This window comes from Lithobates pipiens, unplaced genomic scaffold (assembly GCF_037356315.1).
Source record: "Lithobates pipiens isolate NorthernLeopardFrog02 unplaced genomic scaffold, aLitPip1_a1.2 Scaffold_8, whole genome shotgun sequence".
Lineage (NCBI taxonomy): Eukaryota > Metazoa > Chordata > Amphibia > Anura > Ranidae > Lithobates > Lithobates pipiens.
The window spans coordinates 583,371,463-583,377,462 of NW_027507903.1; the positions used below are offsets into that span (position 1 = coordinate 583,371,463).

General features: G+C 43.6%; 1 protein-coding gene and 1 long non-coding RNA gene across 8 annotated transcripts in view; one reads left to right on the plus strand and one right to left on the minus strand.

Annotated features, from left to right (window-relative positions):
- Positions 1-4,607, minus strand: part of LOC143961144 (uncharacterized) — a 77,994-nt gene extending 73,387 nt beyond the window's left edge. The window contains exon 1 of the long non-coding RNA XR_013270421.1: positions 4,397-4,607. This is a non-coding gene — a long non-coding RNA (uncharacterized LOC143961144). The remainder of the gene's footprint in view (positions 1-4,396) is intronic.
- A 674-nt stretch (positions 4,608-5,281) lies between these two features.
- Positions 5,282-6,000, plus strand: part of NFIX (nuclear factor I X) — a 285,613-nt gene continuing 284,894 nt past the window's right edge. The window contains exon 1 of one of the 7 annotated variants that reach the window (XM_077470319.1): positions 5,282-5,559. The gene's annotated coding sequence lies outside the window, so the exon portion shown is untranslated. Of the gene's footprint in view, positions 5,560-5,620; positions 5,867-5,896 lie in introns of those variants that run through there. The other 6 variants (XM_077470323.1, XM_077470324.1, XM_077470326.1 and 3 more) reach the window with 6 other exon arrangements.

The window sequence follows — 6,000 nt, forward strand, 5'->3', positions numbered from 1 at the left end:
CTGCTACGCTCTTGTCTACTTCCCTCAGCAACTTTAAAGTGGTTGTAAACCCTCCCCCACAACTTTGTCCCATGTAAATCAGCATAAAAAACCCCTAATGAACACTGCTTGTAGATATCTCCTTACTTGCTTAGTATTATTGTAATCCTTTTTGTTCTTTAGAATGACGTCACTGAGCATGCCCAGATCTCCCCTGATTTACGGCACACTCTCTATGTGCTTATCTATCTGTTATCAGGACTTCCTACGGCACAACACTGAACTCCCAGGAGGCTACTAATCACTCAGAGCTTCCTCCTACACACCATGTGACCATGTGACATCACATACAGAGTAAAGCACTGCATGGGACAGAAATAACTGCAGTTTTATCAGCTGAAGCTGATAGGACTCATACAGGCAAACACTAGGTAATCAGCACAAGTAAATTCTATGAAATAAAACAAGTCAGCTATGAACAGGGAAGCAGGGTTGCCATAGAAACGTTGGATTGAGAAGGAGGCTTGGTTAACAGTACAGGAAGTGCACAATGTAAGGGCGGAAATACACTCCACTGTGGACTCAGAAAACAATACTTAAGATGGCGCTGCCTAACCCCTGGAAACAAGATTTTTAAAGTTTCTTTAAACAGTAAGTAATATGTGATTTGGGCTGGATTACAGTGGCTATACTTTGATAATTACTTATTATAATGGACTAAAGGAAAACAACCATCAGAGTGGGAGAGTTTACTTCCTCTTTAATATCCAATCACACGCCGGGGTGGATTTTAGACCGGGCTGTGTTGTGCCACTGCAGTGTAATCTGTAGGGAGGGCCAGGGCCAGGACCTGACTGTGCTGTCTGGCAGGGATTACAAGACCAGCTAGCCATAACTCTAAGTCTTTTGGCAGGTAAAACAGTGTACATATAGGCATTGCAACTATATAATTTGTTCTTTATTTGGAGTGCAGCCTTAAAGGTAACCTGTCATAATAAAATGCTTAACCTACCATTGTTGACCTCACTGTTAAAGTTCTATATGTCTGATTATCTTGTTGACTTGGGAACTTTCTGTTTCTAATTGCAGTTAGTGATGTCAGAATGAAGGCAGAACTGCTGACCTGCATACTTGATCAATAAAGTGGTCAGACAACCAGTATTTTCAGGAGGTCAGCAACAACAGTACAAGCGTTTTGGTTATGAAAGGTTTCATTTAAGCAGTGTTACTCAACTGTGGTCCACAAGGCCTCTTACATATTTTCAGCTCAGTTTACAGTGAACTCTGGCCAGCCTTTAAAAGTATTTTTGCTTGCCCACCCATATTGTAAAGGTCTAACGATCGTTTAGTCTGGGGGGGGGGGGGGGGGGTGTAGAGCAGTGGATTACTTATCTTGTTCCTTGCTCCTAGAAGGTTTTTCCCCCAACTATTCTGAGTTGATTATTGACTCATGAAGCAGTTGACCCTTAAAATACAACGTAGGGGGAAAACAAAAACTTATTTTTAAAAGCTCCCCTGATCTTTTCTCATTACTGACTTACTATGACTTGTTCTGCACTGTGTCTTGGTGTGGATGCTGCCTATTTTGGTAGATGGGTAGGCTTTGCTTCCTCGTGTCAAAGCCTCCAGCAATGAGCAGCACAGTTGTGATATCACCAAATGTTACTCTAAGGCAGGCCATACACGGTTCAAATCTCAGCTGATTCAGCAGGAAATGATCGCGCAACTTGGGTACAAACATGCCGGGTTTTAACTGCGATTATCGCTAGCAGGTGCTATTGCCAGTAGCAATAATCACTGTCTTCTCCCTGCGGAGATGGCTTCCCCGCCTGCCCCCACCGCTGGGAGAAGACAATGGCCTGGCAGGAGGGATTCCCACATCAACAGTGTCTGTGTTGATGGGAGAATCAAGCAAATTTCTTTCCTGGAACCAGGTTCCAGGAAAGAAATTAGCTCCGTGTATGACCGGCCTAAGGCTCCATTCACATTTGGTGTTTTAGCGATTGCAGTGTGATTTGAAATTGCGGGTAGAATTGCAGTGATTCTGCTCAAGATCCCAAAACACCAAGATATGAATGGAGCCTTAACATTTCTAGATGTCCCCTATAGTACAGCAAATTCTATTTTAATTCCATCATCCCTATTACTCAACTTTTCTTTCACTCCCCCACTGCCCTATTCAGTACCAGAGGAAGAAAAATACGTGGTGCTTCTGAGTAGGAAGAAGGATGTGACTGTCCCCATGTCACGGGGCTGGACCAATCAACACCCTCACACGAGGTGTCCATAGCTTACACATGACCTTGCTTGCACCAACCAACTGAACGTGGCAAAGGAAAGGTGAGCATTTACAACTGGGGAGGGATAAGTTGACGTGAACCCAATACTTTGCTTTGCATGGGCAAAGTACAGGTAATTTTCAAGATGAACTTCAGGCAGATAAAAAACATAATTTAGTCCAGTTACATGTTATATGTAATAATACATGTTACTAGTAGAAGTACCTGAATAAGTCTTAATTTTCACTTCCCTTAAAGTGGGAGTAAACTCTCATACATGACTTTTACCTATAGATAAGCCTATAGTCAGGCTTACCTATAGGTACAGTAAATATCTCTGAAATGTTTGGTAACATATGGTGACGTATCATTCCTTCGGAGACCTGTGCCATGAACGGCGGCTCCAGCGTGCATGTGCGGGAGTAATGTCATGGCGGCTTTGGCCACTCACACAGCCAGAGTACACGAACCTGGAAGGAAGACTGGATCAAGAATGAAATCATCTTCAGCAGAGACACAGCGCTGCTGGGGGACTTCGTTCTATGGTAAGTTTCACATAATGTGCTAGTATGCAATGCACACTAGCACATTATGGATTTACCTTGCAGGATTTTTTTTAAAAACTACCGCTTGTGCATGGACCTGTTCATTTTTTGGAAGGGCGTGTAGGTTCCTGCTGGCAGAATAAGGCATCCATTTAGATGCTTTAAGACAAATTTAGGCGCCTTTATATCTTTTGCGTTTAGAAGGGTTTACGTATGTTGCAGTTAAATGCGTTTGCGCGCGTACATGCAATAAAAAAGCAGAATCTGTGCAGCCACAAATGCATCCCTGAGCTATACGCAACACTTTATACCAGCCCCCAACGTACCTGTCTTAATGTTCAAATTCATTAGAAAAGATGTTTAGAAGGAAAGTGGAAAAACCTGTAGATGCTGCCCATCACTAAGTGAGCTTATTAGAAGATAAATGAATGTTAGAGGTGAACAAGTGATTTTGAGAAGAACCTCACTGCTCATAATGAGCCATTTAACCTATGGTGTCTGTAACTCAGTAGTTCTCAACTCCTGTACTCAGGACCAACCAACAGGCCAGATTTTAAGTATTACCTTGGTGAGATGCAGACTAGAATACTGCAATCACCGAGCAGCAAATGATATAACCTGTGATGTATTTCAGTTATCTTGCAAGCTTGGCCTGTTAGTGGGTCCCGAGGACAGGAGTTGAGAACCACTGCTGTAACTTAAAAAGATTCGCTGCACATCTGAGCACCTCGAGCAGCAAATTTTTTCGTGCATTCCATAAACCTGCAAGGTTGCCTCTGCCGATCTAACATGTTTATGCCCGTGGAGGAGGGGTGGGGGTAAGGAGGGCAGTCAGGCAGGCTCAACGTGATTGGGACAGGTTTACTAACTTCCTTAATGTCAGCCAGTGGGCACCTGCTTGCCACCACAGGCAAGAGATCCAAACTGACCATCTCATGTCTGTGGGCTGCTTAAGTTTCTAAAGAAGTCTTACTCATGCATACACTCATTGGCTCACTTCACACAATCTATTTTCTCTCGTATCCTCACTAATCTGCTCCGTGCCTAATAAGTCATATACTCACACTCTAGCTATTTTAACCCTTGCAACACTTTGTGCTTGTCCCCATCCCTCCTCCTGAACACCCCATTGCCTTTTGTTTATTCTCCCGTCTTCCTGTCCTCTCTCACTTTTTATTAGCTGCTCCCCCCCCTTTTCCTTTCCTCCTATTCACCTAACCCCTCCATCTTTTTTTTTTTTTTTTTTTTAATTCTCCGCCCTTCCACAATAGTAGATTCCAGGTGCTGTGTCACTCCAGAACAGACAGCGATGCAATCTCTTCGACTACCTTTTTCCCTTCACCCACCAGGACCTTTGTCCCTTTGATCTGCCCTATCACATGTTATATGACCACATTCCTCCGCCTCATGCTGCAGGGGGGAATTAAGGTTGCAGCAAAAAAAAAAAAAAAGTGACTTAACTTTGCCCCCAAAATCAACTCCCTCAACTGTTTCTCCGCTCTGCCCTCCCTCATTTCTGCTCCCTTTTCGAAAAAAGATCACCTTCCCCTTGCAGAATCCTCTCCGTACAGTACACCTCTTCTAGTTACTTACGCCCAGTTTAGTTTGCACTCTGTGTTCAAAGAGAAAAAAAGAAAAACGCCAAAACTTTGTTCCTTCTGCGCGCCGGCCGTCTCTGGTTTCAGGTCCTTTCCTCCCCTGTCGTCCTCTGCCTTCTCCGTCTCGCTGGTGACTCCTTCCTAACTTTGTACTTTCCAGTCTGATCTTTTTTAACTCACCCCAATTCTGGCTGCTGGCACCAACACCCCCCCCCCCCTCTTTAGTCCTCCCTAGCCCGTACCCACCCCTACTTTCACCGTGGCACACACAAAAGATTACACAATGTTAAAACTACTGTAATTCTCCTATTAATAATTCAATCACGACTCCAGTTTTAGCCTGGCACCCTCTTCATCTCAGAATTAAAGAGAGAGAAAGAAAGAGGGACAACATGTGTTTGTGAGGACAGAGGAAAAAACGGGGGGGGGGGGGAGAGAGAGAGAGAGTGTGCAAGGGTGGTGGTTGGTGGGGGGGGGGTTGTTTAAACAAGGAAGGCACGTCGAAAAGAACAAGGGCAGTCTGAGAGACAGTTGGCAAAAGCAAAAGTGAAGAAATAAAGAAATAAAAAATAGCAGCCGGGGTGTAAAAGTGGTGGGTAAGGAGGAGAGCAAAAAGAGAGGAAAAAAAAAAAAAAGGAGAGGGCAGGCCAGAGAAACAGAGTTTGGAAGGGGTGGAGGAGCTGGGGTAAGGGGAGAAGAAGGGGGGGGGGTGGAGTGAAAACCCAGCCAAGAAAAAAAAAAAAAAAAAAGTAAAATCCATGCCAACATCAGAGCTGGCACTGAAGTGGCAAGCGAGTGGAAGAAAAATAAAACAAGTGGCGTTTATCACACATACAAAAAAAAAATAGAATGCAATAGGAAAAAGGGAGAAAAAAAGTAAAAGTTAGGGTACTGGGTGAGGGGGGGAAGAGACATGCCGTGTGTGTCTCTCTTCTGCACTCTCTCGTTCTCTCTCTCTCTCTCTCGCTCCCTCTCTCTCTCTCTCTGTCCCCCCCTTCCTGTAAAAGTGTATTGCAGGCTGACTGCAGCTGAGAAATCCTACAGGCTGGCTTGCATAGAAGATGGCAAGGTTCCAGTGTTTCAACGCTGACTTCCCTACATTTTGGACTGGGTGTTAGAGTAAAAGCAATTCAAGGAGAGCAGAAAGGATCAGGAGATGTAAGGTTTACCAGGCGCCTTTTTTTCCCACCATTTTTTTTTAACTCTCTAATTTTTATACTCAATAATTTACTTCTCTTTGCTGTCTCTCTATTCTCTCTGTGCAACATTCTTTCACTCTTTTTTTTTTTTTTTTTTTTTTATGTAACCATTCAGTATTTTCTTCCTTTCACTTTTCTATTTGATGCCGTGCAAGAATTCCTAAAATCTGCCAAACTTTTCTCTCATTGGGAACTTAAAAGGTTACATCTCTTCTTTTTTTTTTCTCTCTGTTTGCCGTGTTGATAGAAGTTCCTCCCTCTGACTGGTATGTGCCATTTTAATATTAAGCAGTCATTACTGCCTTTTTTGCTCAAAACACGTTGGTGACCTTGTTTTGGGGACATACATTGTAAAAAAATAATCTCTTTCGCGTTGGAGTGAAGATTTAGCAAAGGGGCC